General features: G+C 41.0%; 1 pseudogene; it reads left to right on the top strand.

The window, feature by feature from the left end:
* The first annotated feature begins 1605 nt into the window (after positions 1 to 1605).
* LOC144456583 (uncharacterized) lies at positions 1606 to 25901 on the top strand (annotated as a pseudogene).
* The last annotated feature ends 732 nt before the right edge of the window (positions 25902 to 26633 follow it).

Raw genomic sequence — 26633 nt, 5'->3', positions numbered from 1 at the left:
TTTGCTTGACAGCCAATTTAGTGACTCAGTGACCAAGTCATCCATAGATTGAGAGCCCACTTCTTTCCCAGATACCAGATGTGGGGCTGCTTTGCTCCCCGAGGGTGGCCCAACTCCTTTGATGAGAGGGTTTATAGATGATTCTAGTAAAGTCACAAGTTTAATCTCTGCTTTTCTTCAAGGAATCTTCACTAAATCAAGAAACAGCCTGGGGCCACACCTGGATCTGCTTTACTGTCCCAGTTCTCCCTTAGTTCTATAGCTCTGACTGCACTGAAGCCTAAAGATTCTTAAGTTTGACTATTTTACTTCCTGACCTAATTAGCATCCTAATGCTTTTGGTCTGTATGATAGACTTGGACAGCTTCCTGAGGCTGGAACGAATATTGTTAACCTTCTTAAAAATAGGACTAGGGAGGAATAACATATTAAACTTCTGTTTCTTATCACAGTCTAAGGTACTACAAAAGTATGTTTTTGTTTGTTTGTTCTTTTACTCAAGAGCCAAGTATGAGATCAAAGATTGACTGTACAGTCAAGAATCTTCCTAACACAGTATTTACTTTGAGATACAAGTTCCTCTTCTCCAGACTTGCTCAGTCCATTTCCAGGCATCTATATTCCATTTCCACATTCATCAATGAAATGATTTTTGAAAAATAAAGATCAGTGGTCTCCAAGTTGAAGAGGGAGACAGAGATGGAGAGCCAGAGTAAAGTCCTGTTGGCCCAGAGAGTTTGGAGCTCAAAGGGAGAAGTAAGACTTCTGACCCACCTTGGGGGGGGAGGGGATCTCCCATGGCCGACTGAGCTCTATCCAACTTTCATCCAGGAGGAACGGGAGACATGAAGACTACAGGTCTCATGAGGCTTTGGGGCTGAGGTACTCTAGGAGCTTCTGTGAAACAGAAGCCTACCTGGCCAAACAGGGGGAGAGAAAAGTGGGGTGCATGGGCCTCCTATGCATCAGAGTCCTAAATCTAATCCCTCAATAAATGTAGTATCATCCCTTCGGTCCTTCTCTCAGTTCCACCCCTAGAGCCATGACCAGGAGTCATCTTACTAGGAGTCTGGATAGCTTCAACCAATCAGCTTCTGGGGTGGGGAGGCAGGGCAAGTTCCTCTGAGGGGAAAAAAAATCACAAGGCAGACAGTTGGGACCAAAAGAAAGATGGGAGCCTTGTTAAGAGAAGGGGCTGAGGGCAGGGCCAACAAAGCATCCAAGGAAGAGGCTGCTGGCCCAGGAATATCCTTCCTGAGAAAAATTGGCATGTCTGATATTAGAGAACAACATAAGCCTGGACTTATCTTCAGAAAATAGCTGCACACTTAATTCCCCTTTCAGGGGGTGGGACAGATGTGGCCAAAGGTCCTGGCCCTGAGGAACTGTCAGATGGTAGAGGAGGGGAAGGCATGAGGAAGAAAAGAGGCAGGCAAAGGAACAAAAGGAAAAAAGCCCTGGGGGTCCTGACCTCTGGGCCAGAGTGTGGCTGTGGCAGACTGGACCCCTCTCAGGACCAACTCCCTCCTGAGCCCAGGGGCACGCAGTTAGGCCCTGCTCCTGATGGGGAAAAAAATCCACCTGGACCCACTTTGGGAGCCGAAGATGCAGCTAGGCAAGAGGAAGAGGAAAGCCAGTGGAGAAAGTGGCTATCACAAGGAGCAGAAGATGCAGGCTCAAGAGCCCTGGGAGGACCTCCTTGATGCAGCTCCATATAGAGCATCTGAAAAGGAACACAGGGGAGCTATCCTGCTGGAGGTCCTGATGGCCTTGGTGTGGGGAAGCAGCCACAAGAGACCCATGAATGGAAGAGATGATACAACTCCCAGTTCCATCCTTAGGCTTGTCCTCTCACCCCCCCACCCCGATCCCAACCATGCACATGGAAGGACAAGACTGCAGATGTCATATAAAACTAATCATATATATGTTTAAAAATGAAAATAGGTTTACAAAAAACAGGTCCTTCCCCAGCTGGGAAGGGGTGGGGTAAGGGGAGTTCCTGGTTCCAGAGCTATCACTTGTCCCAAGAGGTGGTGACAGAGAAGAAGGGGAGGGCCATCATGTGCATCAGGGGAGAGAGTGAAGGTCAGCAGGCAGGGGTCACTGTAAGTCTGGGGCCTCCAGGTAGTGGTAATTGAATGTGAACTCCTACTGGTCCCACTTTTCAGATGTAGTAGATGTAGGTGCCCTGAGGAGGTAGGGCAAGACAGGCGGGCTCAGACCACATTTGAAACACAAGCACAATGTACTTGGAAGTTTGAAGGCCTCTGACCCAAAGCCAAAGAGGGCTCTTTCACTCACTATGACCTTGGGCATCCAAGTCCTTGCTCCATTTGGGGCCTCAGTTTCCTTATTTGAAGAAAGGGGCTAATAGCTATCTGGGTACCCTTCCATCAAATTCTGAAGCTGAAGAGCTGGGGCAACCCCAGGAAGGGATGCTGCAGCACCCACAGCTGCCTAGCCCAGGGGTACCAAGGCAGAAGCTGCCACTTGTCTTGTCAGTACCAGAAAGGATTTAGGAGAGGCCTGAGGCCAGGGTTTCTTCCCTTGTTAAGTCCTCAGCCTTTTGGGGGGCTCTTGGCCATTGAAGGCCATGGGCCTGCATTGGGCAACTGGAGGAAAATGCTCCATTTCAGTCAAGGTATATACAGTGAAAACAAAGGTCACTTTTTTCCCCATCCAAATTCACATTTCTTCTTAATCTGGCCATGGCCTCTGGAAGTCCAGGAGACCAGGTAAAGAGCTCTACGTCTGGTCCAGTTACCTCAGTTTACAGTGTAGAGGATGCACATCTAATGGTCCATGAATGGGATGAATATCACGGTACCATAAGAGACTATGAAGGGGATGTTTCAAAAATTTACATATGACTTTATTCAAAAACCAAAAGAACTCTGCTGAGACTTAGGAACTTTCAACGGAATGACCATCCACAATTCCAGAGGATTCATGGTGAAGCAGGTCACCTACCCCCCTCAAACAATGAGATACCCAGGGTAGAGTCAGAGGCAAAAATGTTTTGGAAGTGGCCAATGAAAACATTTGGTTTGCTGGACAATGCATATTGTTAGCAGTTTCTTCCCCTCCCCCTGCCCCAAATAGAATGTCAATTTCAAAAAATAAATAAATAAATAAATAGATAAAAAATAAAAAAAATAAAAAAACTAAATTTAAACTTAAAGATTCAGCACAATTTGAGGTGGCAAAGGAAACAAGGAGTTTGTGCTTACTAAGTGTCTCAGTCAAGGGAATTGATGGGCAAGATCAGTTAGTAGCAAGACATTGCTAAGTTGTTAACATTGTATTCCACTCACCAACAATGTCTTACTATGCCTATTCTGTCACATCAACTTCAACAACTGTGATTCTCTTTTGAGAATCAAGTGCAACCTCAATATTGTTTTAATTTGCTTTTCTCTTACTAGAGTATTGGTACATTTTCACCCCTATATGGTTGGTAGTTTGGCTTTTCTTTTTGGGAAGACTGCCTGTTAGTACCCTTTAGTCATTTGTCTAATGAAGACTGACTCATCCTTGTATATTTTAATTGGATTCCTATGTTGAGGAAATTTTCTTCAACCATTTCCTAGTTAAGAGTTTTCCTTCTTACTCTAGCTTTCATTTTCATTTTTTATGTGCAAAAGCTTTTCAATTTGTATTGTCAAATTTGTTCATTTTGTTGTGATCCTCTTAATCCTGTTTAGTCACAAATTTTACCAATCTATGGGTATAGATTTTCTCTCCAACTTCACTCCCCCCCCACCCTTTAAAGATTATTATATTTAGTCACAAATTTTACCAATCTATGGGTATAGATTTTCTCTCCAACTTCACTCCCCCCCCACCCTTTAAAGATTATTATATTTATAACTGGTTCATATTTAGTGCTTTTGTGGTGTGAGATGTTCACTAAACTCAAGTCCAGTGAATCTCTTCAAATTGCAAATATTGTAGGTCCAGTATAGATCTATATGGTAGAGGTTCTAGACTTAGACTCTCAAACTATTCTCATGCTGGCCTCAATAAAATTCTTTCTAGGAGAAGGGATACAGTGGCTCCAACTTGGAGGATGAGTAGGAAAGCACTCCTCTCCACTCTGACTATGGAGAGCTGATCTGGAGCTAGCCAACCAGATTTCTCACCCTTGCAAGAAAAAAAAAAAGTGAGAGTTCACACTTATTGTCATATTTCTTTTGAGGTCAGACTGTCTTTTATTTGTTCTACTTACAGTTGACTGATTTTGTCCTGCATCTGCCAAAGACATGATTCTTTGTCTCTGGACTTAGTTCAGATATTCAAGCTGTCCTATAATGAGTTAGGTTTAGAAATCCAGTTCTCCTGTTAATCACTGTTCTATTTTTGTGAAAAGGAAATTTGTTACTATTGAAGGAGGCCGGTAGACACCAGGAAGTCTGGTCTAGTATATCTTGCAGCACCAAGCTATTCTTCAAGAATGTCTACGTTGCTATGTCTGTTCTTGCAAGATGCAGTTGGACTCAGACAATGAACATTTTTTAGTCACAGGAGGAAAGGAGGGAGTCGTTGCTAGCCCTCATTCCCAGTTTCTATCCAATCATTTTCTTCTGATGCTAGGCTTCCTATTTTCTGTACTCCTCACAACTATAAATGAGGTTCCTTCTCTCTCTCTTTTTTTTTTTTTGAGGGGGAAGAATCTTAGTTTTGCTGGGGGAGCTGAGATTCTACTTTGCCCCAATCTACCTTAATTTTAACCGTTAACACTTTCTACCTCAAGAACAGAACGGTCCATGAAGATACCCCCTGCCTTTTAAATATGACAAATCTATAAAGCAGTCAATGGCCTCAATCTTCCTTAGAGGAAGCATCAAACCATTATACCTCTGCTACAGTAGGGATGAAGCCAATTTATAGCCCTTAGTTGTGGATGGTGACAATTGTGAAGTGGTTCACTAAAAATTCATGTCTGTAGATGTGAATCAAGCTTCCTATTATCTTCTCAGGAAGACAAAAACAAATTAAGACATGACTATCAGTCAGATGAGCTTGCTAAGTTTCAGTAACTCAAATGGGATGGAACTGCAACCACACTGCAGTTTTTTCTAAGTGATGGACGTGTCTTTGTGTAGCTGCTTGCTAATAACTAAGAAGAAATGTGACTAGAGTGACCAATGGAATTTTAGAACCGTTGATGAGTGACTACCCATTGGTTGAGGAAATAGAAAGAAGTCATTTTCCAACTTTCTAAGCAGAGACCCATCTTGTAACAAGCCTGACTAGGAAAGTATTTTCAATAACACTATTTGCTTAAAACATTTTTTTTTAAATAAAGTAAGGTGCATTTACATGATGTGTCAGATTGTGCTGCACTTTATGGTTCAGGGGATAAGTTATCATGGGAAGAGAAGCACCAAACTAGACATTTCCACAGGTTTTATGCTGTTACTACCACCATCTATGGGAAACAATATCACCCAAAGACATCATGACATTTTAACAGATAAAACATTTGCAGCATGAAAGAGGCACTCAGTCCAGAACCTGTTTCAGCTCACATGGTAGACACAATTGTAACCATTGGACTACACTTTCAGAATACTGTACTTTGACCTATAAAGATTTTAAGAAACATTTGATAATTGAAACTTTCAGACAAGAATATTTTAATCTTTCTTAAAACTAGGGATAAGATATTGGCAACATGCTCCAACAAATGCAAATTGATTCATGTTATTTTCCCAGGTAGTCTTATTTCTTGCAACTGTCACAGTGACATTTAATGAAAAGGTAAAGTGAGGCACATTTCTCCCAGTAAGGTTATGGTTTATTAGCAGAGGCATGACCAGCCAATAAAGCAGGCCTATTGACTGCCTTGAATAGCCCAAAGACCCAGAATAGAAGATGCAACTCTTCTTGTAAGTATAAAACAAAGAACAAAAATCATAATTGTCTGGCACACGTGGGAAGAAGACTTTCAATTTTAAAGTAATGCCTGCCTTATAGATTCATGAGGCCCAGCTTCATCCTGAGGCTACTGATAAGTGAATCAAGCATAGCCAACCCATAGGTGCATATGTCTTAGATAAGACTACGTTTAATTGGCAAGAATGAGACTAAGATGGGACAGTATCAGTTTCTCAAGGATAACATACAAATGCTTTGGATTTGCAGGTGGTGCTGGGATAATAGGTCCTTTAGTGTTTTATGAGAGTATTGAACCTCCTAAACACTAGCTTGGAGTTTCTCCTTAATTAATAGTGATTGTTGGAAAGTTTAAACCTTTGGCATCTAACTTGAAGAGACAAATTGAGCTTTCTAACTCATGAATTTCTTCACTTAGAGGCAGAAGAGGTTGAGGTTTGCTATATGGGGCTATAGAATAAAAGTCAGAGTAAAATGTAAAGATACAAGATCAATAGCTGTTTCTCACACAGCACTGACAATCCCTAGTCATATACCCAAGTGGTACAATGATACTTGCCTATTGGGGAAAAAAGATCTGAAGTTTATTATCCTGGCATGTTTAGTCATAGCTATGTCCTGTGAGGCACTAACCTTGATTTTGAGTTAGAAATCAAAATCTCCCTAATGTTAAATCCATGCCCCATTATGAATTAGTTGCTGCCCTACAGGGATTGAGGGGGACCTGTGATATAACTGTATGAGGTTTCCTTGAGAAACAGTTGAGCCCCAACCTATTCTTATTTCAGCCCCCTTGTCTATGGTACGTTAACTTCAATCACTGGCTAATAAATTCAAGAGTTTAAAGGTTCTGTGCCTATTGATCTCAGCTAACTGCCTCCTTAGAAGGTCTACCCAAATGTTGGATAGTTAGATTCAAGTGCTAAGTTAAGGCTAAACTGGAGGCGATGTGGCATTTGGGAATTGTTTGCCAATTCAAGGATGTCATATTTCTTTCAGAAAGTAGGTTTTTCTGCATTAGGCTAAAATTAAGAGAATTGAACATTGACATGTCTGTTGCTCTAAAATTGTGAGATCCAATGAAAGAAGTAATGTTAGGAACTCGGAGAGATTGAGGTCTTGTCTTTGATACCACACACACTTCTTGCCCCACCACAGCAAAATTTTGGTTACAAAATCAGCCATGTGGGTACTTCAGTTCTGACAACTCCATTATACTTCACTGTTATTTCTCCTGTTAACTTCTTGAAACACAATAACCAACACCAATATTTACATGAAGGACAGTTCTCCTGACCATGTCAGCTACTTCTCATGTATGCCAAGATAAGCTTCATCTTCATTGAAATGGTTTCTGGCCATAAGGGGTGGGACAATTTTAGTCTCTCAAAAGTGGATATTAATGTATATTGCTAGAGAGGTTGAAACTGCTCACATGGGACAACTAAGCCTCTATCTTTATGTATATGAATCCCTGGAGATTTCACTGAATTTTCCATTTACTTTTCAGCTCTTCCATTCTCATTCAAGGAAGCTATAGAGATTACCTAGCTATCTCCACTATAATTATCATGCCATCTTGATTTAGTTCGACTATTGGCATGACTAATGACCCTAAGTTCTAATTCTCACTTCATCCATGTTTGGCTGTGGAAACTACCAAGATTTCAATGGATATGAAAATCTAAAGCCATTAATGTATCATAGTAGTAGGGAGGAGAGAAAGGGGAGTTTTGTCTTTGTAGTTGCTCTCTGGTGCCTTCAAAGTTTCATAACCTAACCCTGATAAGCTTCTCTCCTTTTTAGAATCTTGTTGTCTGAATGAAGGACTTCTTATGGTCATTTCTTGCCTGATGGAGCTTGGTGACTGGCCTTACAATTTAATGAGGGAATCAAAAGAAGATGGTGTGCTAGAACACAGAGGATCCTAGATTTACAAATACTGCATCAGGGTTTGGAAATGTACCATTGGATAGAGGCAATTCTATTTTTCTCTCAATTTCCATCCAACCCCTGAATTTCTGTGGAGATCCTGGAACAGACAAGCCTTAAGGGTAAGTTGAAGGGAGGGAACGAAGGGCAGAATACAGGCATCCCCCATGAAGTCTTTGATCTGATCCAATATGCTCCTCTTGATCCTGGTAGTAAGTATAGAACCCAGTCCAAATCTTTTCTGAAACTGTGGCTGCAGGAATCTTACCGGTAAGAGGAATCTAGGGCATCCTGAGGAGCTCTGGAGAGACGTATCCTTACTCAAGCATACCAGCACTCAAACCCAACACAAGTGGAGCGTTGTCTGAACGCTATGGCTTTAGGGGTTCAGTTAGAGAAAACTGCCTCAGGTGGGTGAAGGGAGACACCAGTTTTGAGAACCCAACAAGAAAATAGCTCCTGAGCCTATCAGGAGATGAAGGTGAAAGGGGTGGGGGGTTGTAGTGGTGCCTGGAGAAGATAAGAATCTGAGGCAGAGCCCAAATTAAGAACAACCCTGGATTCCCCTTAAAGGAAGGGCCTTTTGTGGGCCACTAGACATGGGAAAAGATGGGCCCTGTCATGCCATTAATTGCATAACTTGGTCATGTCCAGGTGCCCCAATCAACAAAGTGGATGAAATGGACCAAGAGGAAATATATTGATCTGAGAGATGGCAAAGCCAGGAGGATAGTAACACCACAGAAGTCCAGGTAAAGCATCAGGGAAAAAAAAATATCCTGGGCATAATGACTACAGGAGTAGCTGGAGCAAATGAAACAGATACAGAAAGGAAAATGTAAGGATTTTTTTTTTTAAGTTAGGGAAAGCAAGGAAAATTGTTACCTCAGGACAGATAATGGAAAAGCTCACCTGAAGGCCCTGAAGTTAGAATGGGTCATGTAGAAAACTGAAGAAAAAAAATATTAAAATAAAATCAAGAATGAAAACAGGATAAGAAATATCAAAAGCAATGGATGTGTACCCCAATTTATTAGTCTGCTCTAAGACAAAAATCAGGGTGCATGTGCCCATAGTTTAATTTCTTCTCAAGCTGGCTTGACATGCATTGCCCGCAAGTTCAGTCTAAAACTGGGCTAGTTCAGATCTGGCTCATTTGGGATTTTGGGGGTACAGCCTTATAGGCCTTTTGAACAGGTGTTCCCAAGGGGTGCCAATCAACCATAATTGGTTTACATACTAGGAGGTGAGTTATTAAAGTGAGGTCTTGAATACATGCCTTAGATCACTTCAGCAAGGGCTGTTTTTGCCCACCAGCAAAGGAAATACCACCTCCATTCTCGGGAGTCTGTCCCCATCCAAACCCAAGTAAGATAAAATCAAGTTCAGGCCTGGGTTGGAGGTTGACCAAGATAAGATTCAATGCAGTTATCAGAGTTTTCCTTCTGAAGAACTTTGGCCAGAAGGATGGCAGAGGGGAGCTCCTATTCTCCAAAATACAGATCACCACGAGAAATCACTTTTTACAGTGTGGAAAGCAGGTTGAGAGAAACTAAGGAAAGATTGTGCAAGCCATGATCAGACAAAGTTTGCACATTGTATTTTAATTATAAATGAAACCTGCCTAGAACTCTTAGAGCCAGAGGTCAACATGAAAATTGAAAGAATTGACTGGTCATCTCTGGAATAGCTCCAAATGAAAATTCCCTGGAACTTCATAACCTGAACCTAGCAGTTCCATCAGGCCTAAGCAAGAAGCTACAAAGAATAGAGAAGAAATGCAGTATGACCTTTAGTCTAGTTACCCAAGTTTCTGGGAACAGGCAGCCCAGAGCTTTCTAGTACAGAATACTATGTAAACTCCACTGAATGCAGTGTGGAGATTCAAATTCTGCTTTGGAGATTAGAATGGTACCACTGGTTCAAGGAGACATCTTTTCAGTAGGATCATGGCACTCATGACATACCCGGCAGAAAATTCCCAGGCATTTAGAGCAACTATCTTTATTTACTGATAAGAAAAGTGAAGTCCACAGAAGTAATTTCTGTGGTCACAGAAGACATCAGAAGCAGGATTTAGACTTGACTTTAGCCTCGACTCCAGAAACAGTACTCTTTTCTCTATGCTATTGAGTCTGAAGCAGTGAGTAGCTCCAACAGAATGGGTATTTTTTGTCCCAAGTCAATTTTCTAAGTTTCTCCATTGCTAAGGCACGTTCATGCCCTTTAACTTCCATGTGTTTGGTAGCATAGACTAAATCTTACACCTCTATCACAAGGAAAAGAGGAGGCCCTCTTGGCTATCACACAAAAATCACAGGGAGGTCTTACTCATTGCCAGAAAGATTCTTGCCAGACTCTTCCATAATGGTCTGATGAAGATGATCATTTACCAGGGAGTCAGTGTGGCATCAGAGGAATGCTTGATTATGATGTTTGCTGTGCAACAACTCCAGGAGAAATGTCCAGGAGTAGAACAGAGTTCTGTACATACCATTTGTCAACCTGACCAAGGCCAGTCATGAGATCTTATGGAAGATCATGGCAAAATTTGTTTGCCCAGAGAAGTTCGTCATTATTGTATACCAGTTTCATGATGGCATGCTTGCACGAGTTCTGAAAACTGGATGACGTTCTCATTATTTTCACACAGTAGTGCTTACTTCCCATAATTTTTGGAATATTTTCAGTATTGTTATTGATGCCTTCAACAAGGCTAAAAATGGTATCAAGGTCAGCTACTATACTGATGGTAAATTATTTAACTTGAAAAGGCTACACGCCAAAACTAAAGTGGAGACAAAGTTGGTGTGCAACTTTTTGCTTGCAAATGATTATGGATTCAATGAAGCCTCTGAGGCCGAGATCAGAGTATGGATTCTCTGCAGCTTGTGCCAAATTTGGCCTGACAACACTCAGAAAACAGGTTCTCCACCAGCCAGTACTGTACCATCCATACCTGGGAACCAATTACAGCAAATGGAGAAATTTTGAAAGCTATGGTTATGGTTCACTTATATAGGCAGCATACTTTCTAGGGATATACACATATAAGATCATGGGGTTCATGCACACATTGCCAGAGCTAGCTCAGTATTCGGGAGGCTCCAAAGAAAAGTGTAGAGAGAAGAGGTATCAGGCTGCCTACCAAACTGAAGGTCTATAGAGCTGTTATACTGACCTCGTTGTATTCCTGTGAAACCTGGACAGTCTACCACCAGCACCATACTAGGAGATGGAATCACTTCCATTTGAATTATCTTAGGAAGATTCTGAAGATAACATGGCAGAATAAGGTACTGGATGCCAAGGTCCTTTCTTGAGCTGAATTGCCAGCATTCAGAATCTCCTGCAGAAAGCACAACTCTGATGGGCTGGTTATGTTGTTCAATTAACAAATGTATGTTGGCCTACGGCTATTTTGTGGAGACCTCACACAGATCAGAAGAAGCAATAGATTCTCAAGGTCTCTCTGAAGAAATTTAGTATCGATTGATTGTGAGAGATGGGAGACACTGGCACAAAACCATCTAACATAGCATGCACACAAAGAAGGTGCTGTGTTCTCTGAGCAAAGCAGAATTGCAGTGGCTCCAAAGAAGTTTGCGGTAGTTTCAAAAGAAACATGAAATGTGGAAATTTAGATATTTCCATTCCAAATGTTCACATGGACTATTTGTGCCTGACTTATGGTAAAGCCTTCCACCAAGCTCATATTGGTCCGATCACCTACAGACACACTACCTTGACCCCCCCACATATCGATGTCATTTTGTCCTCTGAGAGAAAGGACAACCAAGTGTTATTTTTAACTAAATAATATGAATGATCTTAATAAAAGATGCAGTTTTGTAGCCTGATGGAGAACGAGGATTGTTCCAAGTCTGCCCCTCTTTTATGCTTTTGTTCTAATACCAAGGTAGGGGTGTAGGGGGTATGGGGAAGAAGAGAAAACCAAGAGTTACAAGAGGCAGCATACGATAAACTGTAACAGTAATTAAAAGTTATCCAGAAGCACACTCGTGTGATCCATGGATAAACCTTCTATTCTTAGATGGACCTGGCAGTCTCACCTGCCAAGTAAGCCACCATGTCAGAACACTGTAATTGGCATTTCTTACTTACCCAAGAACTGTAGTCTTAGAACAAAAGTTGTCTGTAGCCTATGTCTGTAGTAGATCTTAAAATGAGAAGGTAGGGAAAGTTACATCACAAAAGGAGAAGCTTATTTCAAAAAGTGGCATCAGATTTCTGATGCAAGAAGAGGAAAGTTGACAGTCTAACCTACACCCTAGATTTTAAGAAAGCTTTGCAACAAACATTGGTAGCATCCAACAAACTAAGATCTTATTGCATTCCTCAGACCAGGAGGAATAGAGAGGTCCCAAGAAAGAAATTCTGAGGACAAAAGAGAAATTTTGATATGGAAAAAGGGAGGGGGGAGAAAGTTGACCAAGCAGACATATGCAGATGCATAGGGACTTCACCTTTATGCTTATGTCATTAAAATAACCTTAATGTTGTATGCCTGTGAAACCTAGACAACCTACCAGCACTGTACCAAAACGAAATTAAACTGCTTCTATTTGAATTGTCTTAGGAAGATTCTGAAGATTACCCAACAGGATAAGGTGCCAGACATCACTGAAGTTTTCTGTTGAACTGAACTGCCAAGCATTCAAATTCTGCTTCAGAGAGTACAACTGATGGGCTGGCCACATTGTTTGAATTCCAAACATATGTATGTACCTTTGCCTAACTTTTTTTTCTTTTTAAAGAGAACTCACAAAAGGCAAACATTCACACAGAGGTAGGAAGAATTGGTACAAGGATAGTCTCAAGGTCTCTCTGAAGAGCTTTAATATTGATTGTGAGATACGGAAGATGCTGATGCAGGACTGCCCCAGCATGGTATGTCTGCAAAGAAAGTGCTATACTCCATGAGCAAAGCAGAATACAGTAACACAAGGGAAAGGCGAGATGTACAAATCTAGAGACATCTCCATCCCAAAAGTTCACATGGACTATTTGTGCCTGACCCATAGTAGAAACTCCCAAGCTCCTATTAATCTGATCAGCCACAGCTGGATGCATACCAACATTGTGATGTCATTGGTACTTTTTGAAAATGAAGGATGAACACCACGACTACATGATTAAAAGATATACAGAAGTTAGCATACATTTTGCAGTGTGGTTCTGCGTGCCTTCAGTTTCTTGATCTAAGTGGTTAGGAGCCAAGAAAGAGAAGATAGTGAAGGAGGACAAAAAGCATTTTTTTTAAAGCTGTAAATATAAGGTAGACCAAAATGAGTGGCTACTTAGATAGCATGGGATGGTGGGTGTTCAAGAATATTTCTTAGAATTGGTTTCCTTTCAGCAATGTTTTTTTCCTGCCTTTTCTAATTTATCCAGGGCACTCACTCCTTAGATTTAACTCAAAACACCCAACTAGAGATTCTGGGGCAATAGAATATCTGATGCCCACAATTCATCAGCCCGAGTCATCTTTGAAATACCTTGGAGAATAATAAGTTCTACAACACTGGAGAAAGACAAGTGTCCAGACTAAAACAAAATAAAAACCCCAAGGAATCCTGAAGTATAAAATCTAGGTCCAGTTGCTTAATCTGGAACTCAAGGTCCAGTCACAAAAATCGATGTGATCACAGCTTCCACAACTTATTGGAAGAAGTACCTCTGGTTCAGATGCCATCCTCCAGCAAGTTAGATGAAGATGAAGGTGAAGTTTCTCTGAGCCATTGCTTAGACTGACAACCTGGGAGGCACCTGTGCTACCTGTAACAGGCCTTTTGCAAAGAAGTATGCCAAAAACAGCTAAAAATTTTATGTCTTATGCCATTAGCATGATTTTATATGCATATAGTCTTAAGATGGATCCAACATACTCAACATCTTAAGACCAACTTTTTAAACTCTTTTCTTCTTAGTTTGAACCCACACATCTTACATATAACTACTAGAAACATCTCCAATCCTAAATTTAATTGGAAAAGTAGTTTCTCCAGAAAAGAATTGAAACCAACCTGAGAATCACTAGAAGATTTTAAGGCCACAAGTCATAATATGAGTCCCTTTCCTGAATAATGAAAGCCTTTATTGGAGGAAAGATAGGGAAGGCTTGAGCTGGACTTACTCTGTAACTCAATTCATGATGACCAGACCCAATGAACACATACAATCTTCACTATATGTTTAGCCACTTCTCCTCAGCAACCTCAATTCAATTCCCCTGTGCTACAGAGCACAAGGGAAGAAAATGCTGGGCCCATGTTAAGGTGCTGACTCTAAGAGAGCCAGTGACCCTGGCTGTCATTAAATGATATAAACTGCATTCTCTTACCTACCCCTTTACCTTCAGATTTAGGACTGCTGGTTTTGTTACTTATGGGTTAACTGCATCCCTAGAGGAGAAAGGGCCCCAAAGGCAATGTTTCCCTCTTTTTCTGGCTCCCTTACCCTCATGAGATAGATTAATTTGGGGCCTATATCTGTTTTTGCAGTTTTGTCTAGGTTCTGACCTCAACTGTTTTACACTTTTCAGTGTTACCAGGCATCATTAGTCACGTTAGGTCTTGGTAGGTTCTTCAGCCTGGGATGGACAAAATTAGCTTTGTTCTTCGGATTGGACCCCAGAGTAACCACACAAAGCATCCATTTTTTTTTTTGCCAGTCTCTTAAGCTATTAAAAAAGTATGTTTACCCCTACACCTCACTCAAAGAAGTGAAGGAAGGGGAGACATCCAAGCAAAAGTTTTCTGGTCACTTTTTGAACAGTCCTCACAGTGGAGATAGATGCTCAGAAACCATTGTGGGTCTTACCTGGCCACATGTGAAGATGAACCCTAGGGTTTTTATCTAATGAGATCAGATTTTAGATTGTACATGAATAGCCTAAAGGGGTTCATGCTAACAAAGCAAATGAGTGAGGGGAATTCATGAATTCAGAAGGCCCTCCTGGGGCCTGGTTTGTCACTAGATAGTGCTAATTTAGGCTTTAGGATTGACTATCAAAGGTTCTGCTCCCTTGTAGGCTCTCTAAAATCCTGAAGAGCCCTTACTTTTCAGCTTAGCCCTGAATAACATTTGCTACAAGATCAACTGACCAAATGAAGGAAAGACCTCCTTAGATTCCAGATGAAGACCATAGTTGCAAAACCAAACTCTGGAGAAAGGGCCAGTACAATATACCATACAGTGACTAAATTGACACCCTCATCCAACTTCCATAGTCAATTCCAGAAAGGAAGTTACTTAGTTGAAATAGCACAGACATAAGTTGGTAGAAACTTCCTACAACATTTGGACTGAACTGTCAGGCTCAGAATATTGAGAGCAAGCCACCACCCATGACAACTACATAGAAGTACATGCTTATACACAAGATAATCTTCTCCAGTGAGGCTCTACAGGAAGATGAAAAATATGAAGCTCTCACCACTGTAAAAAACCATGCCAAACTCCACTATCCATAGCATCCTTGCTACTTGGGTTTCCTGGAATCTACAACATTCCAATAAGCTCCTGGATTCCTTATCTTCCCATTAATCTTGTAGGAAGGTCTTCCTCCCTAAGGGTGGAAAGCCTTTCCATTCCTTCTTTACTCAACATTTAGGAAGGAAGTGAAATAGGGATTTTAAAGAAGTAACCATGAAACCTAGCCTGTATTAGGATAGGCTCATTTCTGTTCAAAGGCAGTCTAATAACTTTAAGGCTCATGGAAAGCAAATAGTTCCACTAAGTCATAATTCCCTATTCCTTTTTCACAAAGTAAACCAGGCCACAGGAGTGCTTTTAATCTACCTCCAATGAGAGGTAGCTGTAAGGCTACCCCCCCCTGTCTCTAGATGCCCCCCTTAGCTCCTAGGTACTAGAAAAGACTCTGTTCCAGGATGGCCATGTCTACTCCCACACAGGTGAAAATTACAGCTTTTATTTTCATAGAGTAAAAGACTTAGAGTATTTGTCCAACTTGCTTCCCAGGCCCAGCCCCATTTATGGCTCAACATTGCGTCCTCTGAAATGAAATTGTGGCTCTCTATAAACACATCACTTCTAGGATGGTTCAATGCTCACAATTGGCAATGTCAGTGGAGGAATCTCCTGAGGTCATGGGGAAGACAAGATGAAATTCAAGAGCAAGAAGTTATTGAAAACTTCACTCACGTCTCTTGAATACCTCTGACATCTATTCTTGGTAGATGTGACTGGGAAACTACACTTCTCTTGTGATGTCCAGTTTCTACTATTTAAAGAGTTAGTCAACTCAGAGCCTTATTCTCCCCTGCTGCTTCAAGGGAATCCACATGAAGATACTGTTACATTCCCATCAAAACCTTGAGGCCCAATTCAATTCTGCCAGCAGTAAAGAAAATAAGTATAATAACTATGAAAAACTATTCTTGTCTTCCCTTACACCTCTAATCCCTGGGATTCCAAGGTACCATTTACTGATGGGGTGTGGCCCAAGTTGAGGTCTTTGCCCCTTGCCCTAAAGGGAATCTGGCTCCCAGTTTAGGTTCTTCATCCCTTTATCTCCCTTTGAAAGCCCTAGGCCCCACCTCTTTGATTTTGTTATCTACTCCCATTGTCTACTCAATCTCTCAGACCTTCCAATCAGAATTCTCATCCACACCCTTTTCCCAAGACCCTCCCTTGATTACCCAGAGTCATTTTAGTATGTAAGATCTCCCCCTCGGCCCTCATTAGGGCCAGATAATCTCAAGCCCAAAAGGCTGAGACTTTCTCATGCCCACCCATCCTTTCGGGCATCACCTGGCCTATGTGTTTTAATCACTAGTAAACTTTTCCTCTGGCTGGAAGAAGATTTGAGTTTAATTCTTTCAGGCAGGGCCTGGTACTGTGATCTTGGGGTTCCCAGCACCCCCAAAACTCTAGACCTCTTCATTTACTACAACTCCAGACACCATCTGGTACTACTTTTCCAGCTGGAAACTCTTTATATTTCTGTAGAGGCTGGATGGACTGATCAGTTAAGTTTCAAATAGGATATTCATGGTAGCAGCAGCTTTTCATTCAGGCCCAAATAAGACAGACATCTTTATCCAGGCCAATGAGCTCTCTTTGATTACCACAGTAGCTCATGTTTCCTGACTTCTGGAAGCTAAACCCAATTTGGGCATTGCCAGCCAGTAGATTATCAGTAGACTAAAAAGTCTTAATAAAGATATTGTAACAGATGAAAAAACTCTCTCCAAACAATTCAAAAGTCCCAGGTTTCAACCATTTCCAGACCTGTTTCTGCTGCCTCAAGTGTGGCTTCCTTCTGTAGGTCTAAATAATGGTGTACTTTCTTGCCTTCACAGCGTGTGCTAACTGTGGTAAGATATGGTCAAAAAGACCAAGATCTGTTGTCAGTGAGGAGTCAGAGGTAGGCATATCAAACACCAGTAGACTTTTTATGTTATTGAGAATCTGAGAACAGGCTAGAATCACAGACTGGACCAGGCATATTTCTTTGGTTTTGCCCCATAATTGGGGGGCATGCAAAGGCAGGTAAGCAAAGATACTTCATTAATAGTTCTATTTATAAGGTTAATCAAGGCAGTTTTGCTAGTACATGGAATCAATCCAAAAAGGACTTGAAACTAGTTCTTCCTGACTGGTTTGTTGGCTGTATGAATCTGGAGCAGAGAAAAGCTTTAGAATGGTGGATTTACAATTACAAAGGCAGTTTTCTTCAGAAGGAAACTCAACCCATGAAGATCACAATTCTAGAATTAAAAAAACAGTTTAAAGTTTACTGGCAGGTATCAGTAGGAAGTTGAAAGGCAGCAGAGAGTGACATAAGAGTTTTCCATAAACAGAGAGTAACATAAGAGTTTTCCATAAACAGAAGTGGAAGATCACTGCATTCAGCTAAATATATCCACAGAAGAGATCAGTTGATCTCAGCAGCTTGTTGCATGTGCCTTTGGACAAGTAACCAGTTAGAACACCTGTCAGAAACTCTCACCCAAGAGCATCCAGATAAATAGCAGTTGACTATAACATTTCTCCAGAATATTTGTCCAAAGGGTTGCACAAACTGGAAGACAAAGGACAACATGTAGTGCAGTGGTGGTAGGGACCTTTCACTGACTTGCCTAATGGCTAAAAACTGCAGTAGTCAAGTAACTGCTATTTCTCACACCAAGTGTGACTAGGGTTCAGATTTCCCTCTGCCTTCTCAAATACAGTTTATACTTTGGAAGCCTTTGTTTTCCTCCTTCCTCCCCTATTTATAATCCCCATTAGTGTGGACAAACCCCGTGAAGTGGTTACATTATCAAATTCACATTACACATTTGCATTGGGCTGGAACAATTACCATGTTTTTTTTATAACATTGAATAACATTAATTCAAATACATACATGACTTATGGGATTCATTATCCTTGAATGTGACCTAGCTGTAATTCAAGATGTAACTCTTCATAATCAGAGAGGTCCTTGCATTCTTTTATCTCATCCAGAGAAAATTTAAAAAAACATCAAGAGGAAATGCTGCATGAAAATACATTTGATTGTAGTTCAAGTGATTGAGCAAGAAACATATAAACATCTACAAAATATGAATAAAGTCTCCACAGCAAGGAGACCAACCCCCCCAAAAAAAAACCACTTAACTTGGCTTAAATTGCCATTACAGTTTACCATCACCTTCTTCAGGTAAACAAGTACTGTTAAGGAGCCCAGAGGAAATGAATGGGCAGGTAAGTTGAAGTTGTGGACATGAGCTCTGTAATGACTACATTAGACATTAGAACCTCCCCCTTCCTCACAAGGGAATAGGACAATGGAGTCGACCAGCCAATTAGAAGGCTTCTGAAACCCAAAGCTACTTAATATACCAGTGATCCTTTACGTGAACTCTAGCTGAATTTGGAGATGCCTGTAGCTGCCAGAAACCATATAACCAATCAAGCTCAAGGACAACCTCAAGCAGAAGCCACAGACTCAAGACCTTGGGGCTCAAGACTTTCTTGAGCGTCCTGCTACTTTGGTTATTGTGTCTATACATGTTCTCTCCCTTAACGCCATTCTCATCCAAAAGCCTCCAGAAATGCTCACTCTTTTCCCACTTCCCTTTGAGCAGCTGAGATCTCTCTCCTCCCTGATAGGATCTTCTTTCCCTTGCAAAGCCTTTTCTCAGACTGTTTCATTTCAGGTCCTAGGAGTCATTTGTTAAATTCTTCCTGCCTACGACTCTGAAGACCAGGAGCTGTCGACTTGAGTAAAACATCTTCAATCCTACCAAAGAATCAATACCATCCTGGTCAAGTATGGCACTGACAAACACAGCCGACTACAAAGCTACAGAAGCTGATGACATTTGTTTCCTGTTCCTGAGCCAATGTGTTGCCTGGGGCTGACCAGACCTTGTTGCTCTGAGCCTCAATTTGTAAGTGTCCCAAACTCTCCTCCTCCACGGCTTCCCAAAGCTGTCTTCTAGGGACTTTTGCTTGTTATGCAAAACAACATACCTCGTGAAATTGTGAGATGCCCCTAACCCTTTCCAATTGTGCCTCCCCCCTCCCTCTGCCTTAGTACACTATATTAACCCTGTTCCCAGCCCCCTTTCTTGGGTACCCCAGCATTTGCTGTGTAGCACCTTGTGCTGCAACTCACTGACCCTAATTAAAGGCCTTAATTCTGCTCTACCGGCTATTTTCTCTTGAAGTCAGGTTGACACCACTAAGCACAACTGGAAAACAAGGGTTGTTTTCTATTTTAATTTTAGTGTTTGTGAAGTGTTAGGTGTTAGAAAACCTTCTGTATTTACCATTCTCTAAGAAAGCTGTACTTTGAGATTTTTTGAAGTCTTGAAATAGGAATTTTCCTGTCAAAGATAGGGTTAGAGATTATCACCGAGGTTAATCAAATGCAATTGCTCATTCTTACTAAGAGTTACTCATCCATAAGATTCTCTTCTCTAAAATCTGCTAACACATGAACATAGGCAAAATCCTTGATCAGATTCTGAGAAGAGAATAGAAAAAGCTTTCAGATTGTCTACTGGCAGACCACATCTTCACTTAAGCAATGAACTCGAAGGTACACATTAAGTACCAGTGTTTTTTTTTTAAACTCTTTTGTTAAAAGGGTTATGAGGTGGAGAAATGTCAGGACCTAGAGGAGCCTAGATTCATCTGTCATTTCCACTAAAGCTCTAACCATGGACCTGATAAAGAATGAGAATCAACTGTAGTCTCCTTCATCTAGAGTCCATGGCCGAACAGAACACTGCTAGAATCTTGTGGAAACATAGGGAAGGAAGCCCCATAGCAGTAGGAAGACAAGGGGAGCCCCGCAATGGGGCAGCCACAGAACACAGGAAAAAAAAGACCCAAGAATCCTGTGGTAAAAAGGGAGAAAAAGCTAAGAAATTCCGTAGGAAGAATTGATGAATTGGGCATGCAACTAAGGGGAAAAAAACAAACTAGAATTAAAAATCCCCAATTGACCTTCAAATTGGAAATCCTGAAAATTAAAAGGTGAGATCAATAAAATTAAAAGTAAAAATAAAAACTGAGCTAATAAATAAAACTAGGAGCTGGTTCTATGGGGGTAAAACAAAAAACCCAGTAAGATAAGCCATTGGTTAATTTGATTAAAAAAACTATCCAGTATCAAAAATAAGGGTAAAAATCACTACTGAAGAAATTAAAGCAATTAGGAAATATTTTGTCCAATTGTGCCAATAAATGACAACTTGAGTGAAGTAATTGAATGTTTGTGAATATAAACTACCTAGACCTAGTCATGTTCAGCTCAATTTCCCATCAATACACACCCTTTCTACTCTTGGGATGGAAGAACTAGAAGCACAATGGATTTTTTGTTTGAGGACCATTAGGAGTTATATACCTTTTGTAACACATGTAACTATAGATATGGGGTTATTGGTGTCATTTTTTGAGAGGGATGTGGCAAATGAAAACATATGTTGAAATGCACAAGCAGCTCAGGGATTCAGGTAGATTCACGGAACTCCCAGGAAAAAAAAATACATGTTAAGAGCTGTACCCTAGATGGTCTATGCTTATATCTATAGTCATTTACCTATACACCTACCCCTAATTCTTTGTTGGAACCCAAGTTCCAACACTAGCTCCAACTGAGAAGTAATGAAATATCCAGACCCCTCAATCTTATGTCTTTCTACTCCATCCTTACTATTGATTCATATCCTGGGATGGATAAATCTTTCCTTCACAGGTCTCTCACTTGAATACCCACCTATGAAGGTGTTGAATTGTCAAGATAGACAAGATCCTTTTGAACTTCTAGAATAGACTAGTAAGATTTAAATTTAATAGCCATTCCATATACCTGGCAATTCATGAAGGATAAATACTACTAGAAAAAACCTAAGAAATAGTTCTAGGATTAGTCTCTGGGCTAGAAGTGACACCTTCAGGAAACAGGCTTAAGAACTGGAGGGGCTTTGGAATAGAGGCAAACAGGGAAAGTTCATACATTTAACAAGTTGCCATGAGAATGGCATTTGGGATTTATGAGTATTGATAAAATGAGAAGTGAGATAGAATGCTAAGCCAGGGACAGATTGTGAAAAGGGCTAAGTTTGTTTAGAATCTTACCAGTCTGATCAATAGTCTTAAAGGGTAAAATGTTCCATCAGCTGAAAAATATACCACATGGAATAGAAATCCAACATGGAACAGGTACAAAAGAACCAGGAGTACCCTAGGATATATAATCTAGGAAAACAAAACACCCCCTTGCTTAGAAGTCTATATTAACCAATAGAGTACAGGTGTGAAACAATGTAAACTTAAGAGTGTTAACTGGACAAATTGACTCAAGAGGAATCACTGAGACTAGATGAGCTAGTGGTTTATGACTAAGACATCTACAAAATTTACACCTACCAACTCAGATTTTAGCAAGTGTCCATAGAAATTTATACTTCTAAAGACCTGACTAGATAAATGTGGGTGGGATAATCCTCTGTTCAGCATTCTCATGAGAAAATCCATGAGTGTATTACTTTCAAAATTGAAAAAAAAATTGGGCCAGGATTGAGGGAAACAGTAGAAGCAATTATTAGGATTTAAAAAAAGACTCAAATAGATCCATTTAGAAGGAAATCTTAAAGTTTTATACTGGATTAGAAAATGGGAGGCATAGCCAGATCAAGAGAAAAGAATCTGGTTGTTTTAGTGGACCATAAGGTCACTGGAATTAGTTTTAAACTGTTACTTCTATGCTGATAGAATAATAAAGGCATAACTTTCAGAATGAGGGAGGTTATGGTCCCACTTATCTTTGGCTTGGGCAAAGACTAATGAGAATATGGTGCTTATGTCTAGGGGAGATTTTCAGGATTGAGGTAAGCTGGAGAGTTTTCAGAGGAGAAAGTGACAGCATGGTGAGGACTGCAGACTATAGGCTGTGGAGAGACAGACACTAACAACACAGTTTACTTTTAGTATATATAGACCCATGCAAATTAGCCTTATTCTGCTTGGCCCTAAGAGGCAGTACTAGGAATAATAAATCAGACATTTGGGCTTACAAGAAAGACTTCCAAAAGATAATCAGTGCCCAAATTTGGCCGATAGCCTATTTTTCTGCTTGCTGGGGAGTGGATGAAGGACCTCAGTGTCTGGAGGATAACTTCTTGGAGATACTATAAGGGGAGATTTGTGGTCAGACATGGCTTTTGACTAAGTGACTCTAGAACTTTTCCTACTGCTGGAGATTCTCATTCAAAGAGCCCAATAATTCTCAGGATAAGCTGGCTTTGGAAACAAGTGATGTCACATAGGTAACCAAGACCTCAAACCCATGCTCTCATAAAGTAGGGGCTAGTAGTGATCATTGCACTGTTCAAGCCTGAATGCTTCTGTACCAGAAGACAATAGCATCTATCTGAAGCACCTTATAAATAAAGGTGAAGTTCATAATCTAGAGAATATTTGGTGTCCTTGAGCAAGAAAACAGCTGTCATCACCAAAGTGTTCTTTCCTACATTAAACTTCCAGGTCTCTGAAGCTTGTCTGGTTGAAAGTCTTATACAGAATGTGAAAGACTTCAACCTCACACCAAAGTACTGCTTAAAGTTTATCAGCTCCAAGTTTAAAGAGCTTTCAGAGGACAACGTGGGCCAGGAAGGAGGACTTTAGTCAACAGAAGTCTTATCCCTCTATAGAGGGTATTTTTCTTTGAAGAAATTGGTAGTTATTAGATATCACCAAATAATTTCCTGAAGAATGGTAGGGAGTTGGATAGGAAAAAGACTGAGGCTAATGTTAAATTTGATCATTAACTCTGACCAGTCAGACTGTATGAAGTGCTGACACAGGCATCAAAAATTTAAGAAATTGAATCATGGGGGAAACACATGATATACAATAACCCTGAATTATTAGAATTAAAATCAGTGGGAAATGAACAGGATTAATACCATACATCAACTCTAGTACCTTAATCCAGAAGTTTAACCAAAGTTAGCACCTACCAGGAGACCAAAACTTCCCTACTTTTGAGTCATTTTAGTCAGTAACATTTGTCAAATGGAGATATGGTTGCAATATCTGTTTAATAATAAGGCTGTTTTGTGAAGTTTTAAGGGGAAAGATAGTGAAAAAATGAGTTCTCAAAGCAGAAAACCAGTGGAGGGTGAAACCAGTTAAAAGAAAGTTTGGTGAGAGCCTAGGAAACAAAGCCATCCCCTCAAGGAAGAAAATGAGGAGGACTGCCAATAGAAGGAAATAGGGATTTTTTTGGCAATTGCTGCAAGTTATTTTTTCCAATTGAGGTTGGTGGAACCCACTGCATTCTGACCTCCCAATATCATGATACCATGCTCTTAGAAAGTAGAACCAGTGAAGATGGGAAAAGTAGACAGACTAATAGCTAGAGGGGATATCATTTTTAGATTACTGAGAGTTCCTGACGTACAAAATATCCAGAAGGGAACAGAAATGTGCAGAAAATATGTGGATATTAAGGACTGCTTGGTTTGGTTGTCCTTTGTTCTTAAAGGGAACCAAAATGGCACCACTGTTAGTCAAGTTAGTGTGGCTGATCAGACTAGTATAAGCTAAAAATGCTCTACCCCACGCTGGGCACAAATAGTCCATGGGAACATTTGGGGTGGATTCTCTGTATGTGTGCCTAGAGTCTCTTTTGAGCTACTTCAATTCTGCTTTTCTCAGAACACAGCACCTTCTTTGATATGGTCACACCATGCTGGGCAGTCCTTCGCCAGCATCTGCCATGTCAGCAATCAATTCCAAAATTCTTCAGAGAGAACTTGAGAGTTTCCTTGTATCTCTCTTCTGACCACCATGTGGGTGCCGCCTTCCTTGTGTTCTCTGTAAAACAGTCTTTTAGGCAAGTTTACATTTGGCATTCAAACAATGTGGCCAGCCCAAAGACTAACCTTCTCTAAGTTAGATTAATGAGGGTCAGCAACAAAAGACCAAGGTCCAGTAACTCCTGAACTATGCTTATTCTTGCCTCTCTCCAAGAATCTTTGGCCATTAGCTAAACATTAATCAAGAGCTACCCAAATAAACATGAGTAGAGAACAAGTGGGCCTTTAGCAAGCTCTCATGGAATTTCTGAAAAGTAGAATATGACTTATAGAAATTGTATCCATTGGTCAAAATAGAACAGAACAAACCCTGTTCAATGATCTGGTTTTCAATATCAAGCTAGACATAAAACACATGCTGGCCAACCTGTTCATATATCAGCCGAGGGTGGGGTTGCGTCCTTTTCTTTTGACAAGTTCTGGCCCTTTAAGAAGGGTGGGGTTAGGGAAGAATCGAAGCTGCTGAGGAAAATGAAGTGAGGAGCAGGCCCTTGTGTCTTCGATGAGATAAAAAGACCATCTTCTCCAGCCTTGAGGCCCTGAAGCCTGAGCAGGAGAGGAACTACTTAGGACTAACCTGGAGAAATGGTGGCCAGACCCCATGCTCTGCTCTTACTGGCTGTGGCTTCTTAGGAGGCTGGAGCCTGGTGAGCCGGGCAAAGTCACTCTTGCTTCCCTGACTCCATCTGTTGACCCCACACTCCCTTCTCAGAACCCACACTGGCAGCTGCAGATCACCAAACAAAAGGATCAACAAATTTCTTTGGGAGAAGAAGCAGATCTCTTGAGTTAAGAGAAGGCTCAGCCCTTACTATCTTGTCAAGGTGAAACAGAACTATGAAAACCATCCCTAGAGAGGAAGAAGAAAGGCAAAAGAGGGAGCACCTGGAAGAACATAGGTAGCAGAGAAATGGTGACCCAGGACAGATACCATAGCCATTCTAACCAGAGGAAGACCAGCAATGAGAAATCTGATGGTAGATGGAACCAAGATGCCCAGAACGTATAGGAACAAGCAGAGTTTTATAAGTGGCAGTGACATTCCATCACTAGAAGATATAGGTGGCAGCAGTGATGAGAATCAGGAGATCATTCTGCAGTCTTCTCATGGCAACAGTAAAGGAAAAAGACCCACCACATAAAGAGAAACCTAGCTTTGAACAGTCAGGGCCACTCCTTGAAGATACCAACATGTTCCAGAGTGTGGTGATAAAGTACAGTGCACCTTTAGAAGCATGTATCCCAAAGAAATACTGGCTCCTTTACCCCTTTAAGAATGATGAGATACTGCCTATCGTATATCAACAGACAGTGGCTCATGTCCTGGGCTGACGGAAGAATTGCTGATATTCTTATTGCCCCCCCCTTCCCATTCCAAGCCCCACCAGCAGTATGTGCTTATAGAATATACCCATGCAGATGAAAGTTAGGCAAAAGGTAAGGCTGTGTGTGTCTGACCTTGGCTCAGGCAATAGGGACAAGCAATCTTCAGCAAGCAGCTCATTAAGCCACAGTGCTACCATGAATTGAAGAAGGGTGTGCTCAAGTTTGGGTTGTGCAGCAGGGAATGTGCTGTTCCGTGAGTCTTCAGACACCTCCAAAGTGGATAGAAAGATGAAGAAAGCTTACAGCAAATTCCAAAGAAGCTCCTGTAGCTGCCAAGAAAAAAAAAAAGTCATGGAAGTCTTGGGGATTTAAAGAGCCAAGCAGTACTCCCTGGTGCCTTTTATTGCCTCAGGTCTTTCCTCTGGTGCTGATCAGCTTATGTTAAAATTTAAGAAATATTTTGGGAAAAATTGTGGGATTGATCCAGGGCACATAAGACTTTGGCCTGTAATAGCTGGAATAGGGTAGGTCCAGCACAGAGTTAAAGTCAGAGAGATTCCCTCAGGTGGTGAGGTCTACATTTGTCACTGACTATTGATTCCTATAAGACCCAAGACACTGTGTCACCCTCCTAAAGGAGCTTGGGTATTTTATCCACACAGGAGAGGGAAAGAAATATCTACTACCTGGATTCATATATATTTTGATGGACACCTTGTAGGACTAGTTCATTCATCAATATGTACATTTGATATGGTTGGGATAACAAACTGAGCCCAGGGTTGAACAGAAGATACTTTTCTGTTCAATCTAATTCAATCCAATACTGGATTGCCTTCAGAAAATTAATATTTTCCTCACCCCATGATTTTCAGTGCTGTCAGTCTATAGGTGTTGCTATGTCAGTGAGATTCGGACTTTGAACCCTTGAAAGTTGTCAGAGAGCAGTGGAGCTTCATTGGACAAGTATGTATCAACATGTTACCAACGAGGAACTCTAAAGAACAAAAACAGAGGATATCAGAAACTTGTATGACAGAGAGAGAAGATAGGATGGTCCTGTGGAAAGAACAAGAGATGCTAAGTAGATAGCAAGAGGACTCC

Source organism: Phascolarctos cinereus, unplaced genomic scaffold (assembly GCF_003287225.1).
Source record: "Phascolarctos cinereus isolate Bilbo 61053 unplaced genomic scaffold, phaCin_HiC Scaffold_4;HRSCAF=312, whole genome shotgun sequence".
NCBI classification, from domain to species: Eukaryota; Metazoa; Chordata; class Mammalia; order Diprotodontia; family Phascolarctidae; genus Phascolarctos; species Phascolarctos cinereus.
This window is presented reverse-complemented; position numbering and strand designations above follow the sequence as displayed.